The sequence below is a fragment of the Platalea leucorodia genome, assembly GCF_965183815.1.
Source record: "Platalea leucorodia genome assembly, chromosome: Z".
Classification (NCBI taxonomy): domain Eukaryota; kingdom Metazoa; phylum Chordata; class Aves; order Pelecaniformes; family Threskiornithidae; genus Platalea; species Platalea leucorodia.
In genome coordinates, this window is record NC_138858.1 from 56941908 (window position 1) to 56964414 (window position 22507).

Genomic DNA, 22507 nt, shown 5'->3' on the forward strand with positions numbered 1-22507 from the left:
AATTTTCCAGAGACTCTGATAAATTATTCCCTAATCTTACTTTTATCCCAAACATCCCTGTGATATTAAGTTACGGCCTGTCTGAGTATCACCAACTTATGCACTGCAAATTGTCATGAGGAGTGTTTGCGTATACATCACGTTTACATGAACACACAGTGTACTTCTGTGGGTGATGATGCCCCAGTGTGTGTGACTGTAGCCATCAGTGCATGAGAAGTGTCTTTGTGACTGGCAGACAGCTTGCATCTGGTTAAGCATCCAATTACCCAGCAGTTCCATCACTACAAGCTGTTCATTTGCTCTGGCTAAGCCAAAGGCCAGGCTTAGTGGATGCAGCTTCACATTTCAAAGATTACCAGATACTTTGCTGTAATCTAGCTTCACCCTACATGTTCCATGCCAGAGTGTTATGGTGCCACCCTACAGGAAAAAGAAAGGAAACAAGATTGGTTAATATTGCTGTTTGGTATTAATGAATTACAAGAAATTTTGAAACTAGTCCCCACTTCTCCATGTATAGTTTTATACATTTACTATTGCTGTCAATGAATTTACAAATATGCCTAGATATTTTTTAAACTATTTTCTTGAAAGTTGAAAATGCTTATTAAAATAAACTGGTTTAATTCTTCAGAGAATTCATTTTTCTGTGGACACAAAATGTACTAAATATCATTTAGATATACAAACCTAGAAGTCTAAATTTTTTTCCTACATTGACTTTTAATTGTACTTTTACTAGGCTGTCTTCTACAGCTGCACTTTGAAACATTTACTTCTACTTTTGACAATTCAGACACCCAGATTTTTTCGTTATGATAACCTGAAATGCGCATGTAACTTCCTATCCTGACTTGCAGCTTTTTTGCAGAAAATATTAAGCATATTTTCTTTTTTGACCTTAGTATTTTTACATGTGAGACTATATAATGGTTAAAAGTGCCAACAGAATGAATAACTGCAAAATCTCTGCTATTTGAATGTACATCTGTCTCATGAGATTTTGTTCCCTTTAGGGTAAATTCTGTCAAAAGCACAAATTCTATATCCACAAAATCTTTCAAATGTAAACAGAATTATACATGCCTTCCTTCCCCTCCTCCCAGGTGATACTGTATTCTGAAGAATTTGAATCTAGCAAACCTCTTGCAAGGAAGATGACTCAAATGTACAGACTCTGCAGTGAACCGATTCCTCAACAAGATCACTATGACTTTGGAATGAGAGCAGCTAAGTCAGTATTAACAATGGCCATGTAAGTTTCCCTAGACACTGCAGGTTATAATAACCTTATGACAATCTCTGAAAATGTTTCAGTTCAGCCACTGATTATTTTTTTAAAAGCTGCGATTTTCTGCAATCCAAAAGAAGAGAACATTCAGATGCCAAGGGAAAGATGAATAGTATTTACCTTAAGGGATCTCTCAGAACTCAGTTAGGTAGCATTGATTTGTTTTGGTGACATGGTAACTTTCTTTCTTTGTTCAGTACTATTAGGAAATAAATAATAGATAAACACCAGCCAGCCAAAAATGGGAATTTGGGGAAAAAAAAAAGGTGGTTTTCTAGCTGTTTACAGCATTATTATGTGAGGATGTGAATAGAATCAGATCAAATCAAATATCAAATCCAAATAAATAACAACTTTGACATTTAATCCATTGATATCCATTTATTCCATGACATTTTGACATTTAATCCATTCACTAGGTACGTAAGTAATCCATTAAACACTTATAAATAATAGTGCATGTAAGTCTAAACAACTAAGTAAAATTAAGTCATCTTTGTTCGTTATTTTTTGTTCTATTTCTCTAGATCATGAAAGAGAGAAAACTCAGATCTGAATGAAGATATGATTTTATTAAGGGTTTTAAGAGACTCTAACTTTAAAAAGTTTCTTGCAGAAGATGATACACTATTGTTCAGGCATTTTTTTTTAAATATAATACTTTGTTTCTGATTGCATAAACATGCTATAAATGTTACCATAGTAAAACACTACTACACGTTACTCTAAGTTTAGTTTAACGTGTATCACTGTTTAGCTTAACTTGTTCGATAGGAAGAGAGTTGCATTTCTGTCTCACACTACCCTGTCTGGCACTGTTTTCTGTTTGTGGTAACTTTGAGAAAATCTATCCAGTCCTTTCGGTCTTTACTTTTTCAAGTTTGATATCTTTTTTATTACTTTAGCAACTTGAATAGAAAATTATTTTTGTCAAAAATAAGTACTTTTAGGAAGGTTGGATACTTTTCCATCATTTCTTTAGCACCAGGTTTCGATCAGAATTTTGAAATTCAGAGTAGATTTAGTTCTGTGTCAGGGAAGTGTCATTTTGCTGACTATTAAAAAAAGTATGGCTCAAATTGTTCACATTGCAATTTTCTAAAAATTGCTTATGCATATAAGACAGCTCCCACTCTTTTTTTTTTTTAACACAATATCTTTTTTATTTAGAAGAAAGTGCAGTAGGGGGCAAGATGACTTTTTATCTCTTCTATTGATCGGATGTTAATAAATGACTGCTATTCACTGCTCTTATTGTTAATGTTTGTGACATCCCTGTGTTATTAAGGGAAGAAATACCTGACCTTCTCCCTCTCTTAGCCTCATTTAGGAACTGACTGATGGCTTAGGTCTTTCCTAAGATGGTAGGAAGGAGCTTTCATTCTGATGTTTATCTGCTTTGAGTCTCAGTATCATAATAAATTTTCTGCATCTGTCTGTGTGCTTGACAGTGTTGTCCACAAAGATGAACTCCTGTGTAAGCAATTTGGAGCTTCGTAGTCATGCATGTGTTGGCTGCCTCACAAGACTAAGCATTTTACTGCTGTCTGCAGCTCATTAGCATGTTGTTTAAAGTGACAGAAATGTCACAATTGCACCTGATATTTTTTCCATTTCATTTTAAAATCACACACAAAAAAACCCTCTTGCAGTGCAAAAACATGTAAAAGTGATTGAGAGGACTAACTTAAACTCTGAAAAGATAACAAATGACTGAATTAGTTTTGCTACGTAATTTTGACATTTGCTTGTACATTTCATCAGTTTTTCATGGAATCATGATTATGCACTGCTTCAGAAAAAGCTTCACTGACTTAATCTGATTTGAAGGTCTGCAGTGTTCCTAAAACCATCAGGTTTAGTTTGTAAACAAAAGGGTTGATTGGAAGGATTATACCTAATTCAGTTTAGTACCCGAAAGGCATGTAGCCAGTATAAAAACACTGAGGCAGAAACATGATTAAACTTCTTGTTTGTGCCTGAGGAGATTCAGACTCTGTTGCTAGCTTGATGATTTCCTTCCTAAAACTAGTGGCCAAATCACATTTCACAGAAATATCAACAATTTCTCATTTTCTGAAGACCTAACTTTATATATTGTGAGCTTAGTTTCAGACAGATTAAAAATTTCAAAAAACTGTCACATGGAGAGGTATTAGTTGTGTTTCCTTAGGTCAGATCTGATTTCAGATTTTGCACTCACCAGGCCTCCCTCCACAGTGAGTGCACTCAAGGTTGGAAACGGCTGTCTTAAATAGCATCTTCCATGTACTCTTTTAGTGCCAGAAGAAATTAGTCAAAGGTGCTTGGAACTTTAGTTCTTGCACCTCCCCTAAATGTTCTTGCAAAGGAAGTTGTGATACAGAAATGATTGCACACCTTGTGGTGGTTTCTTGGTGTCCTTTGATGTCAGCGGAGGCAAAACGGTCTCAGTATGTTGGGGAGGAGGACCCAACAGAAGCTTCCACTTCTTTGAGACCTACAGTGCAAAAGCTGTTTCCTTTGCCTGCTGTGTTTATGTTTTCATTTCAGAGAAACCCTTCCCTGTTGATTTCATAATTTGAGGGTAGACTATAACTCTAATTGCTGTCCTTCAATCACAAGGAGGGTTATAGCACAAGTAAAGGCATTTGTCAATTTCAAACTGTTGATTTGTGTAGGTTTTAAAACATCATTCCAGGCAGGCTCTTGGTCCTGTGTAATCCTCTCCAAGGCATCAGGGAAAACAAGCATGCTTTTCTGAGCAAATCTGTATGCCAAATTGTGGAATTGGACTGAAAATATTCAGGGGAACTCTTAAGTGGTTTATTTTTTGCTTTTGATTTCATTAGCCCTGGCCTTTGATGATTTACTTAACATACTTGCCTTGCAGTTGATAGGAAGTAGTTCACTTCATCCATGACAGCTGGACCTTTTTCAAATGGTGCTCTGCAGAAAAATACTGTAAAAAATACTTTTTAACCAATATTTATTCCTCACTGGGGTACTGAAAATTACATACCATTATCTGCCTTACTTTTTTTTTCTGCTTCTCATGGTCAGTGGGTGGAAATTAAACTGAATACTACTGGGATGATTTTGATATATTTGCGAGACAACTGTCTGAGGAAAACCCCAAGGCTCAAAGTAAAGAAACCTGGTGACCCAATGGAGCAGAAATCTGAGAGGTCAAAGTAATAGGTCAAAAGAAATAACAAAAGGAATATTATTTTCTTACTGAAATACCATGTCTCAGGTACCTATAGTCATTAGAGGTCCTATGTTAGTTTTTAAGCCTCACAGCCTGGTTCTTTATTGGCTGTATGTTGTATATTCACTTTCACCTATACAGCTATCAATTTATAAATGCATAGTTTATGTCAACATTTGTAACTTCACATTTCAGGTGCTGAGTGATTAATCAAAATGCAGAGCAGTAGCATACCAGGATACTGCTGTGCTCATCATGGTTTTTTTCTTTTTGAGAACATTCACCTGCCATGCAATCACTTTATAATTATCCTTAATTCATCCTATACTTGTATATCCTTTTATTGCTAGCTAGCTGCTATAATGTGACAGCAGTGATTCTACCCATCAGTAAAATACATGATATTTTTCTGGATCCTTATGCCCCTCTATGATGTATCTCTTCCCTAGCACATATTGCTTTCTCTTGTTTCAAAACCCTGCTCAGATTATCTCATAGCTGTAGGAAGGTCTGCTGGTGTGTGTTGGTATTTTTGAGCACTGAAACAGTTGCTGCCCAAGTCTTAAGGGTACAGAAGTGTTCATCTTCTGTCACGCACTCACACTCAGGAGTCCCAGCCTAGTCTTCACCACATCTATCTTTTTGGCAGAGCCCAACAGTACTAGTCTCAGCAATGACAGTAATAGGGAAATAGGTGAAAAAACAAGTCACGGTGGCACTGCAGATTTTGAGGGATACCTTTAAGAGCCACCCCTTCGGCTGGGGCTGCACGGTTAGAAGGCGCATCCCCTGGGTGGTGGATAGGGGATCCCTCTCTGGAGGGTGCACCGGATAAAATTGAAGAAGGTGCCGTGAACCAACGCAGCCTAAGGGAAGGCCACCCTGACAGAAAAACCACTGGCCCTCCAAGTCATGGGGGTTGGGCAGGAGGCCAACTACCTCCTCCTGGAAAAAAAAATAAAAAGTTGCAGAAACGATGAGCATCAGAAATGGCGGGGATGGAGAAAATCGGTAACGAAGTGAGGAGGAGGAGATGGAACTGGATCGGTCATGTCCTGACTGCACTGTGGCCCTTGGATGGACTCCAGAGGGAAGAAGAAAGCGGGGTCATCCAAAAACGACCTGGCATCGGATGGTGGAGGTTGACGGCACGGCACGCAGCCGCAGACCGATCGAAGTGGAAGAACGATGTTCGCACCTTGTGTGCCTCCTGGCACTGAGAGAATTCAGTTCAGTTTAAGAGCCACCAGTGTGTCCTGCACAGAAATCTTTATTCTGCTGAAGGGAAGTGACTTGATATTCAGGGGAGCTGGGTGCCAGCTGTGCATTCCTTATGCTGTCTGAGACTTCCCAGGAATACATGCATAGCAGCGAGCCTTCTTCACTCCCTGCAGTCCAGCAGGCTGGTTTCTAGTAGCTAGATTTCTTCTTGGCACAGTGAGTTCCATTTGATGTTCATTCCAGTTAAGTGATATATGAATACATCTGTGTTTGGTGGAAACTGGCTGAGCAACTAAAAAAGTATAGCAAGGAGTATTTATTTAACAGTGGAGTCTTTCAAAATTATCAGGTATTGATATTGATCCTTAGTACATTAATAATGTGATCTTAAAAGTTGAAGGGAAGATAGTTGTCTGGATTTCTGGAGAGTAGAATTAAGAAGGACAGAATAAGAAAAGTATGTCAGAAAGGTGTAATCAGGAGTTTACAACTCCTAAGAAAGTGTAACATCATGGCAGAGGAAATTCAATGTTGGCACATGCAAAGCAGTGCTCTCATGGACAATGATTTTCTCTGTACATGCATCTTACTCTGTTAGTCTGACTGTCCGTTCAAGATACAGGCCTGAGCATCATGTGGCCACACATGATTTTAGAAAACATCAAGAAGAAAAAAATAGTAAAGTAGAGATAGCAACTAAACTCAATTTAGTTTTAAGAAAATACACCGGAATCAAGTTATTCTATAGATCTTTATCAGCTTTATTTCCTCTGGAATATGTGGTTTTGGTAAAAAAAGCTTGCTGAGTCTAAACCGGTAAACTGGTTGCTGAGTATAAATGGTAATTCATTGTTCCTAAGCAACAGGCATTGCAGGTGCAATGTGAAATATCCTAGGTACATTGTTTCATGCTACTATGTCTCTCTGGAAGTGGAGAGCAGTAGTATAATAGCCTGTTGCAAGGTGAACTGGAAAGCAGAAGAAAGGGTTGGCATCTGTTTCACTTCTTCCATTCCTTTGAATTATTTAATTAACTGTATACACTATTGCATAATGAAGTATAAAGTCCATGCATGTAACTATACACAGCTGGAAATATGCTATAGTTGTTGCTAATAATTTTACATTTCTTTCTTATGTCTGTAGTTGCAAAGGGACTGTGTCCCGATCCAATGTCGGGGGAGGTTTCAATACGATCCCAAGGATGAGATTAAGACGCTGGAATCGGACAGATGTTGTACAACCTTTTACTTGTATTTGGGGGGAGAAGAGAATGGAGGGAGGAGGGAGGGCAAGGGAGGAGAGGAAAAGAATAGGAGGGGGAGAGAGAGAGAGAAGGAGGAATTTATCACCACCACTTCGAGTCTGATGATCTTCCGCTGGGTCTTTGGTGGCCTCAGGCTTCGTTGGGGACCGAGGTGGGGGTCTTGAGGGTGGAGGAATGGAAGGAGTGTTCGCGTGCGCCACCGCCGCCCTTAAAAAACAGAAACAGGAACAAAACTCGCTCCTTGGGTTAGAAGGAGGGAATAATCCATTTGGTGTGGATTTTGTGGGTTCTCCCACTGGTATCCTTCGCTTTCCATGTGTATTTGTTTAGGGGGGTATCTAATATGAGAGGCACAGCTCCCACGGTGGGAAGCTCAACCAGAACCGGCTGGCCAGGAGAGTATGATGATGCACTGGGGGAACTGGGGTTTCGAGAGACAGGTACCATAGTTGGGGCTTGTGGACAAAATGCCGCAATTTTCATGCACCCGTTTGTACCCCAGCGATTATTGACATTGGCCACTGCCTCCCCCACCCGCTTGGCCCATCCCGGTTGGTGGGGTTTAGTAGATCTCCTTTATTATTGCAGGTGAGTTGTCTTGATAAACATCCACCCTCCGCCTCCCTCCTCACCCTGAGGGGGCAGAGGTTTTAGTTTCCTGCCACTCTTTTCATCCTTCTTAAACCCCTCCTCCCTGTCCAATGCCGGCACAGAAAGTGGGCTCGGTTTGGGAGGGGGTCCTTGCCCAGACCACCTCCGCACCAGGATCTTTAACTTTCTGGTGGGGAGCCCATCCATTAGGTCTCGGGGCACACCCTTTTGCAGTCCCATTTGCCACAATCCTTGTGGGAATGGGGGTTTCTCCCTTTTTGTTAGGTCGGGGCTTCACCCCCCGAAGAAGCCAGCGATTTATTTGCCCGCTCCGCTGCCTGCATGGCCCTAGTTTCTACCTTTTGGTAAGTCCTGCCTACTGGCCCATATTTCCTCCCGTAGTTTATTAGTTCCTGAGCTATCTCCCCCCAGGTACACACATTCCTCCCGCACTGCCGCTGTTCAGGGGTTACCGTTCCCTCCAGGGCAGCTGCGATTTGCTCCTCGCGAGGCACATTTTGAATTCTCCCCTGCAATTGGATCCCAATAGGTTTTAGCGAGTCGGGGAGTCCTCTTATTAGTGGCGTCAGTTGCTCAGGGTCTACCGGTAGTAACATCAGGGAGCTTAGATTTGGTTTAAGTTCCCAGTCATACATCATTTGCAGGCATGCCACCTTCTGTACGTTTTCTAATAGTTGATCGATGGAACCAGTTATAGCTAGGGGATCCCCCGTCCCTAATGGGTTCAGCCCCCCTGCCCAATATGCGGCCCTCTGGGTCAGAGACCACGGGGCTCGGCGATCGCCCGTTGTGAGGAAGACGCCGGGGCCCCAATACCCCTCTGCTTCCTATTCTGATAGCATGATCCCGTCCCGTCCCGTCCACCCCGACAAGGATACCCTCCACATATATTCTGTTTCAGATTCCCTTGCCGTCCTAGCAAAATCCTTTCATAGTTTGGCCAATTCGGTGGCGGTAAAGGGGATTTCTTTAGTGACAACTTGGGGACGGTTGTTGCTGTTGTCTTCATATATGTATTCTGTCTTTACCAGCGGGCACATATGGAGGGGTTATCCGCAGTCTCTCTTAATCATTTTAAATCTTTCTGGGGATAAATTTGGCGTACCCCGTTCTCCTCCAGCATTACCTCCGCCTCAGCGAGGGTGTCTGCCTCCCTCAGGAGCTGAACCCTCAGCTCCTCCTTCAAAATCATATTTTGGTGCTTTTCCTCCTCTAGCGCCCGTTTGGTCTCTAGTAATTGCTCTCGCAGCGGTGTTATCGCCGCTTGCAACGAAGCGGCCACAGGCTCCGACTGGCAGGGCACTCGTTTCTTGTCCTCCACCACCGCTGCCAGACATGCTCCTAGCACAGCACAAACGATAGCTTTCCCTTTCCCCTTCTTCACTCTAGCTTCTTTATGCAAGACCGCTATTCGGTCCATAACACTTTGCAGTTGGAACCAGTGGTCCCGTGCCCAATCTCGTCCCGGGGGTGAGAGGCTAGAGCGATATGTTTCTAAAATCTCATATAATTTCTCTGTCTCTTCACAAGAATCGCCTGCCTTTTGGGCGGCCATGTCCTACAAAGGGGAGTTCATCTCGGGAGGGTCAAACCTTAGAAAAACCAAGTCTCCCCTATGCACTCCCAGGATGCCAAAACACAAATACCAAAAGGTTCCTACAAAGGGGGGTGTCATCCCGAGAGGGTCACGCTTCAGTATCCAAGTTCCCCCTATACACTCCCAGGAGGCCAAACCGTATGCTACTACAAGACAGAGGAGAGCCTACAAAGGGGATATCATCCTGAGGGGGTCACACTATAAAATTCAGGTCTCCCCTATACACCCTCAGGAGCTCAAATCACAAACTCCTACACAAGTTTCAGTGCAAAGGTCTCAACACCCACTCCTTCCTTGTGCTTCGTTCGTCTTCGGCTGCTTCCCTCGCAGGAGAGCAGAACCGTGGATTGGAACTCCGCACTCGCTTCGTACTTCTTTGTGCATCTCATTCGCACACAATCACTCAGCACACCATAAGGTTGTATGACACTCTCATCTCAAGGGATCCTGTCCGTGATGCCAATTAAATGTCCCGATCCAATGTCGGGGGAGGTTTCAATACGATCCCAAGGATGAGATTAAGACGCTGGAATCGGTCAGATGTCATACAATCTTTTACTTTTATTTGGGGAGAGAAGAGAATGGAGGGAGGGGGGGAGGCAAGGGAAGAGAGGAAAAGAATAGGAGGGGGAGGGAGGGAGGGCGTGCTGTCCCCACCTCTGCTCTTTTCGCGCCTTTAGTCCCTGCGCAGGCGCACGAGGTTGTTTTTCTCAAAACTGTGGAGAAGAGGGTTTTCTCAAAGCGTGATGCTGGATGGCGCTACAGTGGCAATGTTGGGACAAAACCGTAGTTGGTACCGGTCCTTTAGAGACTGCTACAGCAAATTCAAGATAAACAGGCTATGTGCCAATTTATCTAAATTTCTCTGCTCAGACATCATCAAGAACACAAGATTATTGAATCCAAAATAGAGAAGAAAAAAACATATTTGAGGTAATTATTTTCCTATTTATTTCTTTATTTGAATGGCAATATTTTGAAATACTTTCTGCTGCAGATTTTCACATGCTATAGTTAGGTCCAGTGGAAGGCCACCAAGATAGCCAGGGGGCTGAACACTTGACATATTAGCAAAGGCTGAGAGAACAGGGTTTGTTTAGCCTGGAGAAGAGAAGATTCAGGGGATATAAAGTTTTTTTGGTTTTGGTTTTGGTTTTTTTTACTGTGTGAGTGAGCAAACACTGGAGTAGTTTTCTCACAGAGATTGTCGAGTCTCCATCCTTGGAGGTGCTCAACACTACTGGACAAGAAACCTAATTTGATTAGTCCTGCTTCGAGCAGGAGGTTGGAATACAAGATCTCAGGGGGGACCCTTCTGGCCTGAATTACTTTGTGATTCTATGGTTCACTGATTCTCATGACATATTGTGCAGCATAGTGACTTTGAAAATTAGCTTCACGGTCAAGTTACTATTAAATGGTAATATAGCAAATGAAACTTCAGCTCTACAATTTAACAGATATAGTGCTTTTAGGTTTACAGCTGAAGACAAAATTGAGATATCTCATATTTCAAATTTATTTTAACACAGAGCTTGCGATATGAAAAAATTTTAAAAATTATTACCAGTATGATTTATAATGCATTGCTCAATCATACTCATATAGTCTGACATTAAAAACTTATTTTAGGATTGTGTTTGTTGTAGTATATTGCCTGTCAGCCAACTTAGTAACAGTGATAGAAATAAACACTATCCGTATTTAATTAATATCCAGGCTTAGCCCCTGCCAGTACTACTGAAGAACTACAGACTCTTCTGCTGAGCTGTAAACTGACTTTTAATACATTATTTATTATTTAAATTATAAATAATTTTAAAAATTATTAAAAATAAATAAGTTATTATTATTCAAAATATATTTATATTTTTGTCTGCAATGCAAACATCCCTTTCTTCACAAAGTATATTCACTACATAATCCAAACAGCAAATACTTGCCCATAAAAAACATGTTGGTGTAAAATAAACAATAGATGAATGACATTTTGGGGAACTCAAGGAACACAGCTAGAAAGAAACAGAAGTATACAGCAGTTTACTTCCTTTACTAATAAACTAATAAAATCTTTCATTGGTCAGCTGTGCTTCTCAAAATCTGTCAAATCCTCTTGCCCCATATATTCTTTCTCTTCTGACAACCCTGAGGGCAAAATATTGAACCATAGCAGTGAAGAAACAATACATATTTATTTGAATTATTTGAATTTTTCCTTCCAGAAATTAACCATTGTGGACTTTTCTGAAAGCCAAAACTCTTTTTGAAGTGTGGTTTCTTTGGCATTACTAGATTATAGAAAACACTTAAGATATCTGGGATAGTAAAATGTCTTGCCATGATTTACTAAGACTTTAAACTAGAGAATGTAACAAACACTGAGAAAATTTCTGTTCATCTTGAGGTTATCTATGATTAAGAGTGATGGATATAAATTACTTGCCTGATTTAAGTACTTAGCAGCTCTTTCAGCTTCTAGATGAAATGCCATGAAAACCTGATTTTTTTTCTCCTAGCTATCCTTAATTTACTCTTTCTTTCAGATGCACACTGAAAATAGTTTTTTCTACTGACCTGGTAGGTTTCATTCTTGAGTTTCATAGCATGAGAATGTGAATAAAACTTTACCTAGATGTCTGCATCATGACAAGATCTGCAGGCTGGTATTCCTTTGATCTAAAACTACACCCTGTTGCATAATGGAAACTTCAGAGGTCCTAAGAAGTTAAACAACAACAATAATAAAGCTTTTGTTCTTTGTTGTAAACAGTTTCTAGACAAAAATTTAAAGTGTTATTCCAAATCTACAATTTTAATTTCAGAAATGGAAACTATAAGCAACGGAATCTCTCTCTATTAATTCATTCATTTTTTGTTTATTTCCTAGGTGCACCAGGAAACGAAAGAGTTGTTATTTATGTGGAGGTTTTAAACATGCATAAATTGGGTCATTATGCCTCTTACACTCCTCCTGAGATGCTTGTACAGATTTTGGAGGTGTCTATGACAGGGGTAAACTTTTTTGGAAAGAAATAAAGGTCATCTCAGCTTCTAAATTATTTTTACATAGTGAATGTGGTAAGGTTATTTGGATTCCATGCTTCTATACAGTTATAGGGTTATTACTTTTTACTGTTTCTAAACATAACACGAATTTTGGGTTTCCTCTTCTTTGCATTTATCTTCCAAAATTCAGAGATTTTTTCCCTTGGCTGAGTGTTAGTAAGGATGTGATCTCAGCTACTCTGTAACTTTCACTTTTCATAACGGCATTTGTATTGTTTATCACTTCTGTTTGAGGAGGATGTGTTTCTTTCTGATACCACCTATCCCTCCTCCTTGAAGCATTCTCATTGGAACACTGTTAAGTATGTATTTGAACCTTCTGACCTCTACCATCCCAGGGACTGAGGCAGCAGGACTGCTTTTCAGCAGTCCTTAATGACGTACATTACAGAGGAGTCAGTTTCTGAATTTAGCCTTTCCCTTCAAATGGTGATTCTACTATTATTATCGAGCAGTTTTTCCTAGTTTATTATTTAGTGTCTGTTCCTCTGTCTGCACCGCAAACCAATTTTATGAATTAAAGTTCCAGTCCTTTTTTTGTCATCGCTTGTTTACTGAAGATGGCAGGAATGATTTCTAAGGGACAAAGCCACTAAAGAACTTACAGTTGTTTGATTACAGGGAAGAAGAAGGCAGAGGGTAGTGTGTTTTAAAACTGCCTCTTTCCTGCAATTGACTGAAGAAGTCTCCACTGGGTGTTCTATGTTGTACAACACAGATCTGTCTGGGGTGGATATGACCCATCCAGAATCTCTGTGAAAGCATGGGAAATTCTCCCCTGCCAAGGCAGGTTCATGGCCTGTCAGTGGTGGTTCTGTAGCACAAATCGCTCTGCTGTGCTTTCTAACACCTTCAGAACATAGCCTGAAGCAATTTTTTCAAGTCAGTAGGAACTTATATTTTACCGTAAGGGGGAGAAAATAATCTTGAAAGTACTATGTCATATTGCAATATAATTAAATTCTCTGTTTCCCTTCATCCTTCACATTTATTTTTGTCTCAACCCTTCTTTCCACATTTCTTCTTTTCTGCCTATTTTTTACCTCAGCCAAGGAGATTCCATGGTAGGGAACAGAGTGTGAGACTTTTGGACGTAAGGAAGAAAGTTAAGGAATTGATCTGTATCTCTCCAGTGGATCAGTGCAGACCTCATCATGTATTTGCCTTGTTCTGGGGCTGCTCTTACATCTACTTGCTTTGCCTAGATTATCTGGAGATAGACAACTTTTCAGCTCAGAGGAGGTGGGGTGCAAAGTACTCAAGTGCCCTTTCCCAAAGCCCTTTCCCTCTTGACACAGACATTAATTTGTTCCCTGCAAACGCAATCTCTTTCACATGTAGATGTCTGACTTTGCATTAGAAGACCAAGTGCAAGCACCTTCCAGTTAAATTCCTAAACTCAACTAACATAATTCTTAAATTAACACTTAAATCTATTCACTACAGTTTTGTGGTTAATGTGTGTGTCTTCTGCTATGTTAAACTTCTCAGCTGAGATTCCTTTAAATGATAGCACAATGCAGCTATTTGATGATCAAAGTAAATTTCCTGCATATTGCATTTTGAGTGTGTTTCATTCTTTTGCTTCTGCTTTGTACATAGGTTATCCTTAAGGGCTTCTTGGCAGAATTTGCTCAAGCGGGAAAGCAGACTGCAACAAACTTTGTGTATGCTGCTGTGGAAATTTATCGAAGTGTGAGTATTGGTCTTCTCCCAGCACCAGAAAAATCCTGTTACGTTTTTAATTTATGTGATTTGTCAAAGTGTGTTCAAGGTAAGATAAAGTTGTTCTTAACCTGATGCTTTCTAGCACTCTGTTAAGTTGGTCAGGAGAATTAAGGGCACTATGCTATCTAGCATTGACCTTTGCAGTGCTCCACTTTCTCATGATTGCATCTTCAGATTGCATCTTCAGAACCTTTTTTTTTCTCTTTCCCCCTCTGATGTAATTGAATCCCCCTCTGATGTAATTGAATTTTCTAGGACAAGGGAAATGATTTTCAGTTAATCACTCTTGTACTTTAGTCTTTCTTTCTCTGCTTGCAGACTAGATGAAAGAAGCTTATGGCTTTCCACATTTATTTTTTTTCTCCAAAAGGTGTAAAAAGAAGGCAAATGCAGAGGAAACACTTAACCTGAAAGGATCATGTATAAATTAGTGTAAATACATTTGTTTTGCAGAGATAATAGGGCATATATATTCATATATATTCATATTCTATCCCTTTAGCTCATTTTCTTCTTCAGCTGCTCAGGTATCTAATATGTGTTGCCTGAAAACCTCAGGTATCTAATATGTGTTGCCTGAAAACCAAATTAATCAACCCCTTTTGATTCATTTTTCCCTCATTTACTTTACAACAGACATGGGAGTACACACAGTGAATACTTTAAAGAGAAGGCATAGGCTTCTAGTTTCCTTTTCTGATTCTGCCTTCTGTTTGCTTTCTCAGTTAATTCTGCCTCTGCAGTTTGTTCCCACCAGATGTAAAATATTATTTCCAAAGAAATATGGTCCAGATTGGTAAGAGAAAAAGAAAAGGCAATGGATACTGCAAGTGATAAGTAATTTACATATAGTACATTACTTTGCAGGAACAATGATTATTTAGTTCATAAAGGAGAAGAGTCAGTGTAAATTAGCTGAGATGCCCATAATTCTGAAAGTCACACTGAAAAATGATGGGTTCTTCATTTTTTACTTTTCCCATAGCTAGAGGAACAGTGGACATAAAGAACAATATGGGTAATATTTTGTAACTAATAATATTTTGTAACTAATAATATTTCATTCAAATTATGATCTACCAGTGGGATGCATAGTGCATCCAGTCATCAGACACTATTACGATAGACCAGTTTTATTACTTTACGTAACATGGATAGTTCTCCCAACTAAACTAATCAAAATAATCCATTGTGCTTCATGTCACTAAAAGAGGAGTTGCTGAAATTCAGTAGGACATTTTTCTTAAAGTAACATACAAATGGGCTTGATACATATCTTAAGGGAACTTACTGCTCCTTTGAATCATCTGTCCCTTGCCAGGATTAGAAAAAGAAAAATTTTTGTAGACATCCACTCTGCATGACTAAATATAAGATTGCAGGTTTTTCCTCCCTGCTTAAGTTTGTGCACAGAATGTGTTTTTATAAACATCACAAACATTTTAAATAGCTCTTCTTATGAGGTAAGTTGAAAACATTGGTCAATAACATATGCATGCTGTAATATTGAAATTAATAATGTTAATAAGGCAAACACACATCAACATTCCCTTTCCTTTTTTCGTGTTTTCACTTTTAACAGTCCACTCTGTCCAGTTACAATTTCTGCGCCATTCCATCTCAGTTCTTAATTCCATTCAAAGTGATAGAGAAATAGTAAAGGAGGATTAAAAGTGTTTCATTTCTGAATTTGAATTTTTCATAGACTTAATGTTTTAGCATTTCAGAATCTTTTTTTTCTTCCTTTGGCACTATTCTTCCTGTGTTTTCTGCCACAGACATTTGCAGGCACTGCGTGATTTTTTTGTCTCACTTTTTACTTCATTCTGCTTCTTTTTTATTTGTATTCTGATGCTGTTGGATTACTGAACACTTTGACTGCCAATAAGGCTTTATGAATGGACTTGACAAATTCTTTTCCCACTTTTAAAGATTTTTAAAGATTATGTTAGCATAGAATGAAACTTTCTGATTTTAACCAATAAAATACTCTATCTCTTTTTTACATAGGTGTTCTCCACTGTGATCCTGTAGTACGAAGTGACCAAATGCAGGCTTCGTTGTCACAAAAGCCAAAGATTTTTCCACAACCACCTCATCAACGACAGAGACCAGCAGTATTTCCATCCTATGCCGTCTGAAATAGACAGTAAGGGAATCAGCTCACTTTATTTGTATTGCACTGGGTATGCAAATATGTCCTACACAAACCTGTCTAACTTTGAATGTTGATTTGTAGCCAAATGGTTTGGAATCCCAGAATATCTTGTGTGTAAGCCAATGATATTTTGTGACTTTCTTAAGGTGAGCGTATCATAAAAATAATTATTTTAAAATGGCTGATGTAACTGAAACAATGGAAAATGGAAGCAAGTGAAGCTGCATGTGTTCACAAGCCATTGGGACATAGGCCTTTACATTTAGCAGGGAAATTATTCTTTAGCACATGTTATGAAATGTCTGTATTAGTAAAATTAGAGTTTTGCCCAGCTGTGGTCTGTCAAAAAGCAAGTTCCCCCTTGTAAATAGACTGAACTACATAAAACACTGTAATTGTAGCCCTAGAGACCTAAAGACTTAAGAGGACCTCTTAAAAATTCTGGAAATGAAGAGATAAGCAGAAGTTTATCTTCTGTTTGAGAGTCTGTTTGTCAGAGAATTAGCTAATCTATTTTACAGTAGAGGAAGCTGCTAACACTTTTGGGCTGCTAGTAGTAATAATGTGTTTGTAGCAGCAACGGCAAGGGTTTGATGGTGCATCTTCTCCAGTAACAATGCTGTCTTAAAACATTCCAGCTTCCTGTCAGCTCTCACGGATTCCAGCGCACACCAGTTGTTCCTTGGTACCTGTTTGTGGAGCTGCACAGTAAGCTCATTCAACAACCCCCCTTTCCCACAAAAACAGTAACAAAACAACACAAAAATCCACAATATTTCCACTTTTTTTTAACATACTTCTTGTTTCCTGATTTGATTTGTAGTGTGGTGCACAAGCAATATTGAGAGTAGGAAGGAAGCAGGGCAAGTGTGGGGAACACCACAAACTGAAATAACATGCTGACTAGACAATACTGCCTGTGTACCCACAGCCTAAGGATATGAATGAGGCAGATTTTATAGGAAAAGGTAGTAACTTTTATTACACCGATTAGTGTTTTAATTAAAATCCACAGGTATGCTTTCAGCCATGCAGGGAGAGCCCAAAGTTGGGCTCCTGTCCCTGAAGGCTTACTCATTTTTCAGTAATGTCAATGGATTTAATAAAAGACATTACCTTTCCTCATGGTGCTTTACTGGTGACTAGAGAAGTACTGAGATGCTGAAAAAGGCACAGTTTACATCTTAATTGTAGAACAGATGACTGAAATGAGTTTATTTCCCCTTCAATAAGGTTTTTTGGACAGGGAAGTGAGATCCCATGGTAATTCAAGTAAGTCAGTAAGTACTTGGCAGATATACACGGATGATATCAATAACAGGGAGAACTAATTACCCTCTCTGTCCCTTCACAGGTCCCATGGGAGTGTAGATTGCAAGAAACATTTTGATCATTCAGCTCCAAGGGAACAAGCAACAAAGGGATCAGTGACTGACACTGCTTCTTTCACACTAGAGACAAACTCCAGCCTGAAAGAATTTTTCTTAAAATGAAAGATTTCAGCAAAACAATTATGCTGAAAAGGAATTTAAGCTACACGATTATCACTTAATTAGATCAGATCACTTAACTATCCATCACAAAACGTTTCAGAGACAACCACCTTTCACAAAAGTAAGTGTTTCTGCATTCTCCCCTTCTCTGCACGGGCAAAGGTTTTATTTTGCTTTGACTGACTTCTGTAAGTGGAAACTCCCTTGAGCTTTTTAGGAATTCCTTTCTACCTAGTCCCAGAAGATACCTCATTATGGAGGCAGTTAGGTAAAAAAATAATTTTAGGTAAAAATTAATTCGGTGTGCAAGTTAAAATTAAGTAAGAAAGGATGTATAGGTAGAGGCTGAGAAGTACAACAGCTGAAATACTTGAGCTGCATTGTGGGAGTGATTCGGCAGACAATGAGGCATGAAATGCAACTTAATTGTAATTAGAGTCAGTCAGTTCTTTCAGCTTTTAATGAGCTGAAAAACTAAACTGAAAATGCAGGTAAGGGTCTAAACACCCTGGAAAAATTAAGCATGTATTTTAAGCATGAATTTTTGGCACATAAAAAATAAATATACTTATAAGCTTGTTGCTAAATTTCCAGTTTTGAAAATGTGAACAAGTAGATTGTAGGATGTTTCAGGACTGTCCTGCTTTATGTATTTTTTCCACAGTTTTATTTTCTTTTCATAATTTTCACTCTGTTGGGAACAGAAAAAGCTGATCAACTATATGAAGAGCTGGCTGACATGGAGAAAACAAATGATGTTAGACCTGTCATCAAATATAATCTGTGGTAACCGAAAACTGAAGGAGATGATAGATAGTTGTAATTTACTGAAAACAGTAGCATCTCAGCCTGAGTGCAGGGATCACTCAAGGAGCTCTACAGACAGCCACCTGGACAGCTTGACTTGGATGCAATTGCAGTCTAAATGTGGAACCTGCATAGCTGTATACCCATGGCTTGCAATACAGAGTACGCATTCTTCCCAGGAGCTCTGCCTTGTTTAAAAAATAAATCTAGGATGCTACCTACCCATAAAATTATTTTTATGGGGAGCGGTTATCTATGGTGATTATCCATATCAAAAGTCCTTTCAGCTTCTCTAATCTTTTGTACTATCAGTAAGGTTTTAGTGACCATACTTCTATTCAAGTCTTCCAGAATCTCTTCTCATTTCCACTCTAAATTTCCTTTTATGCACGTTTTAAATCTCCCTTGCCTTTTTGTCTTTGGCTCCTATCAGTCCTTTTGCATGTTGAAGGCACTCCATGAGCAATACTGTCTTAATATGAAAGCTACGTTACGAGTCTCTCTGACTTCATCACTTGTGGACATAAAAAGAAAACTGTGAAGAATGTGTTTGGGGGGTTTTGTGGCTTTGTGCATTTTTGTGGGTTTTTTCCCTCCCTTTTAATAGTTTGAAATGCTTTTCTAATGTTTAACAGCTATTTTTTCTTCATCTGTTTTCCATATATTATATAATGTGTATTATTTATGCTATTAATATAATTTTTGTGACTGCTTTCTCTGTTTCCATTGTTGCAAGTGGTAATCACATGTTTGTACAGTCTTGCCTGGTTATAGAGGAGTTCTTGAAAGACATAAATATTCTCTGTTCTGTGGAATTACCCAATATATTTGAAAAGGATTAATTAGATAGGCAGGTATCGGACCTAAAGAAAGAGAAATAGAAATACCAGGATTGGATTATAGCAGATGGGATTTCACATGGAAATCATCATACTAATTTTGAAAGAAGTAAAAGCAAAATTCTAATAAGTGTCTTATATCCATTTTTTATTTGTCTTATTTGAAAAGAGGAGGATATTACATTTACTTTATAACTGAAAAGACCACTGTCTAGGTTTTTTGATGAATGCAGTGCTCTGTCAGGTCTGGACAGAATATTGATATCCTAGTTTTAGTGAAAGGAGTTCAGTAGGCAAATAAATATTTCAGAAAGGTCACCTAGGTTTACTGTCAAAATTGAATTATTTTCTGGCATTATCAGAGGAATGATTACTAATCATTTGGAAAGGCTGAACTTCTGAAACTTAATGGCAGAGACAAATTAACTCACTTTACCTTGTGAGAACTAGTGTTCTTAACTAAGGAAGAAAATTTATATATCTCTGTGTCTGTGTATATAAATGTAGATAAATGTAAGAAAGTGCACATAAAACAAGCTACCATTTGAGTGAGCAGTGAGTAGTTCAAAACAGAGGACTTAAGAAAGAAGTTCAGAACTGGAAAGTCATTAGTACACCCAAATGCTGTACTATAGGCAATGTTTTACTTTTCTGATGATCCTTCTCCAGAACCTGCTCTTTCAAGGGTCTCATCCATAAAATGTAAATTCTCCAAAAATGTTGGCTACTGATATCAGCTTAACCAAATGTAAAGTTCAGAGGCTTTCCAGCTTTGCTCAATGGCCCTCTGGGAACAAACTACACTAATCACGCTTCGAGCAACAGACAAATTAAATGTGCATAGATTGGCACTGAATGACCAGAGGTGCTACTTAAAAAAGTTGGAGGGAACAAAACCAAGAACTAGTAACTGCTTTTCATACAGAAGAGCTCTCAGCTGGTGAAGTAACATGAAACAAGGAACTCAAGATAATTATCTCTGAAGTGAAGAGTCACTCTATGAATCTAAAACACATTTCTTGATTCTCTGGACACAAAAGCACATGTTGCAGAGACACCTGAGTTAATCTGGATAGAGTCAGTGAAATCTAGATATCTTAACACCTTACCAGTGGATTCAAGGACATGCAGCATCCCCAAGAAAAGGCATGCAGAGATGGTGAGGGGAAACCTTTGTGTGGAAAAATAGTGTAGAAATCTGGACCTACTAAGGCATTGCTAATTTTGTCAATGCAGGCTTTGCGGTAGAAAGATTATTGAGAAACATAGTGAAGTAACCAAAAATGACCACATCTCAAGGATACTAAAGCAAAGCTGATATGCTATAATCTGCTTCTCCATGTGTTTCTCCTTTTTCTTCAGCCTTCTCAAGAATTTTCTCCTGGAATCTCCACAACAATGATGTATTTTGAATAGCAGAGAAGACAGAAAACAACCTTTGGATTAAATGAAGTTCAATATAGTTTCTCCTTAAATCCAAAAGGAAAAAGTTCTGAATCGAAGTACTTTTCTTTAAAGGAAACTGACCTGTACAAGCAGATATATTAGGAAATGTCACATGGAAGGAGACCAAAATGATTAGACAAGCTTGATTCATGTCACCCTTTTGTGTGGAATTAAGCTCCTACATCATTATTTAGCACAGAAATATCTTTTACTTTGATAAACCAGATTAGGTATGCAATCTTCCTATGAACATGTTTGTTTGTTTCCTCTTCCGGGGCTGTAAATGTCAGGAAAATGTTTGGAGGAAGAATGAGGACCTCATTACCAAGTTTGTTGGTCTTCATGTTTAAAACCTTTCTTCCCATGCTTAAACCAAAAAACTAGTCAAACCCTCAGACTAAGAGCAGAAGCATCGTGTAAGTATGTCACAAACTGTTCTCTCATTTAATGTTCAAGGGACTAGGCTGGTCGAAAGCCTCAATATAAACTTTCCATTTCCTATTTTGTGAGGCTTTCGTTCACAGTGGGAACTTTATAGCTTATACTACAAATTAAAAAATACCACAGCAACGCACTGAAATGCAGTAGACACGTATGAATTCCCTCTGCTAATTCAAACATTTAAACATTTCAAAATGTTTAAATGAGATCACTTTGTGCACTGAGGCTGACAACCTCTGCATATAAACTCTGTGTCATGCAACCAGTGGCACAGGCTGATGAAGATGAAATGCATATTGCTACTTGATTTAATACATTACAGTTCCAAGAGTAACGGAAATGGAACCATACACTTGTTCTTTTTCTACAGTTGAGGTTTTTCATTGTAATACTTTCGGAAATATAACCTGTAATCTTTTTTTTTTCCATATAGGAGCCAATTATTAATTATTTCCTTTTGGTAACAATTTCTGAGTGTGGGCAGACTGTGGCTGTAAGCCAGACTACACATCAGGCATTTTGGTGAGATTCACTTCATCTAAAGTTAGGTGTCCAGATAAGAAATACCTGCCTCCCCTCTATATTACCATCTTATAATCAGTCAAGGGAAAAAATACATTCCAGAGGAAGACTCATCCTGTCCTGTGAGAAATAGCTGATATAAGCCAGATGGGATGTTGTAGAATGCCTTTCCTTTTTTGTTGTGGCACACTATGAAATCAAACATCTTTAAATCCAGGACCCAGAGAACTGGGGATTTAAACTGGGTTTTAAACTGGGATTTTAACAAGTGAAGCTAGAGCATAAACCATCAACTACATTATGCTCTTAATATATATTGTGAATACACCAACAAACACATATAGAAATGTCAGAATTATGGTCACTGTTAATTAAAACTCTGTTAGGTCATTAAAGTATATAGTCTGTGCGAATGTCTTTTTTAATAAGAAAGTTGTTAAACCAGTTCCTGAGTTTGTGCAAAAAGATGAGTTTCTGCTTCTGATGTGTGGTCCTCCCTGATACTGCTCCAAGTATTTCAATGTGAATGCATGTTATTATTATAAGGCATAACATTATACAAGAATAGTTCATTCCAGAAGTACTTTTCACAGCTTTCTTTAAAAATACTTGGGACAGACAGGATTCTTCATTTAATTTATTTTTATTGAATGAGTTATTGATACAGATTGAGAACCAAGGTCATTTTTGAAATGGCACATTTGTGGTGGAGATGAAAGATTTTGTTTATCCTGCATTGAAATCATATAAATCGTTTTGCTATGTCTAAATAACCACTCAGAGAAGAGAAAATTGAGTTATTAAGAAATCTGTGCTCACTGAAGTT

The 22507-nt window shown here is 38.7% G+C and overlaps 1 pseudogene across 1 annotated transcript in view; it reads left to right on the forward strand.

The window, feature by feature from the left end:
• LOC309602553 (dynein axonemal heavy chain 6-like) overlaps positions 1–22507 on the forward strand; it is a 91896-nt pseudogene that overhangs the window by 25415 nt on the left and 43974 nt on the right. Inside the window, exons 12-19 of the transcript in view lie at positions 1110–1258; positions 1822–1932; positions 2746–2771; positions 10020–10101; positions 12069–12193; positions 13034–13129; positions 13850–14021; positions 15986–16092. The product of the transcript in view is annotated as a dynein axonemal heavy chain 6-like (transcript). The remainder of the gene's footprint in view (positions 1–1109; positions 1259–1821; positions 1933–2745; positions 2772–10019; positions 10102–12068; positions 12194–13033; positions 13130–13849; positions 14022–15985; positions 16093–22507) is intronic.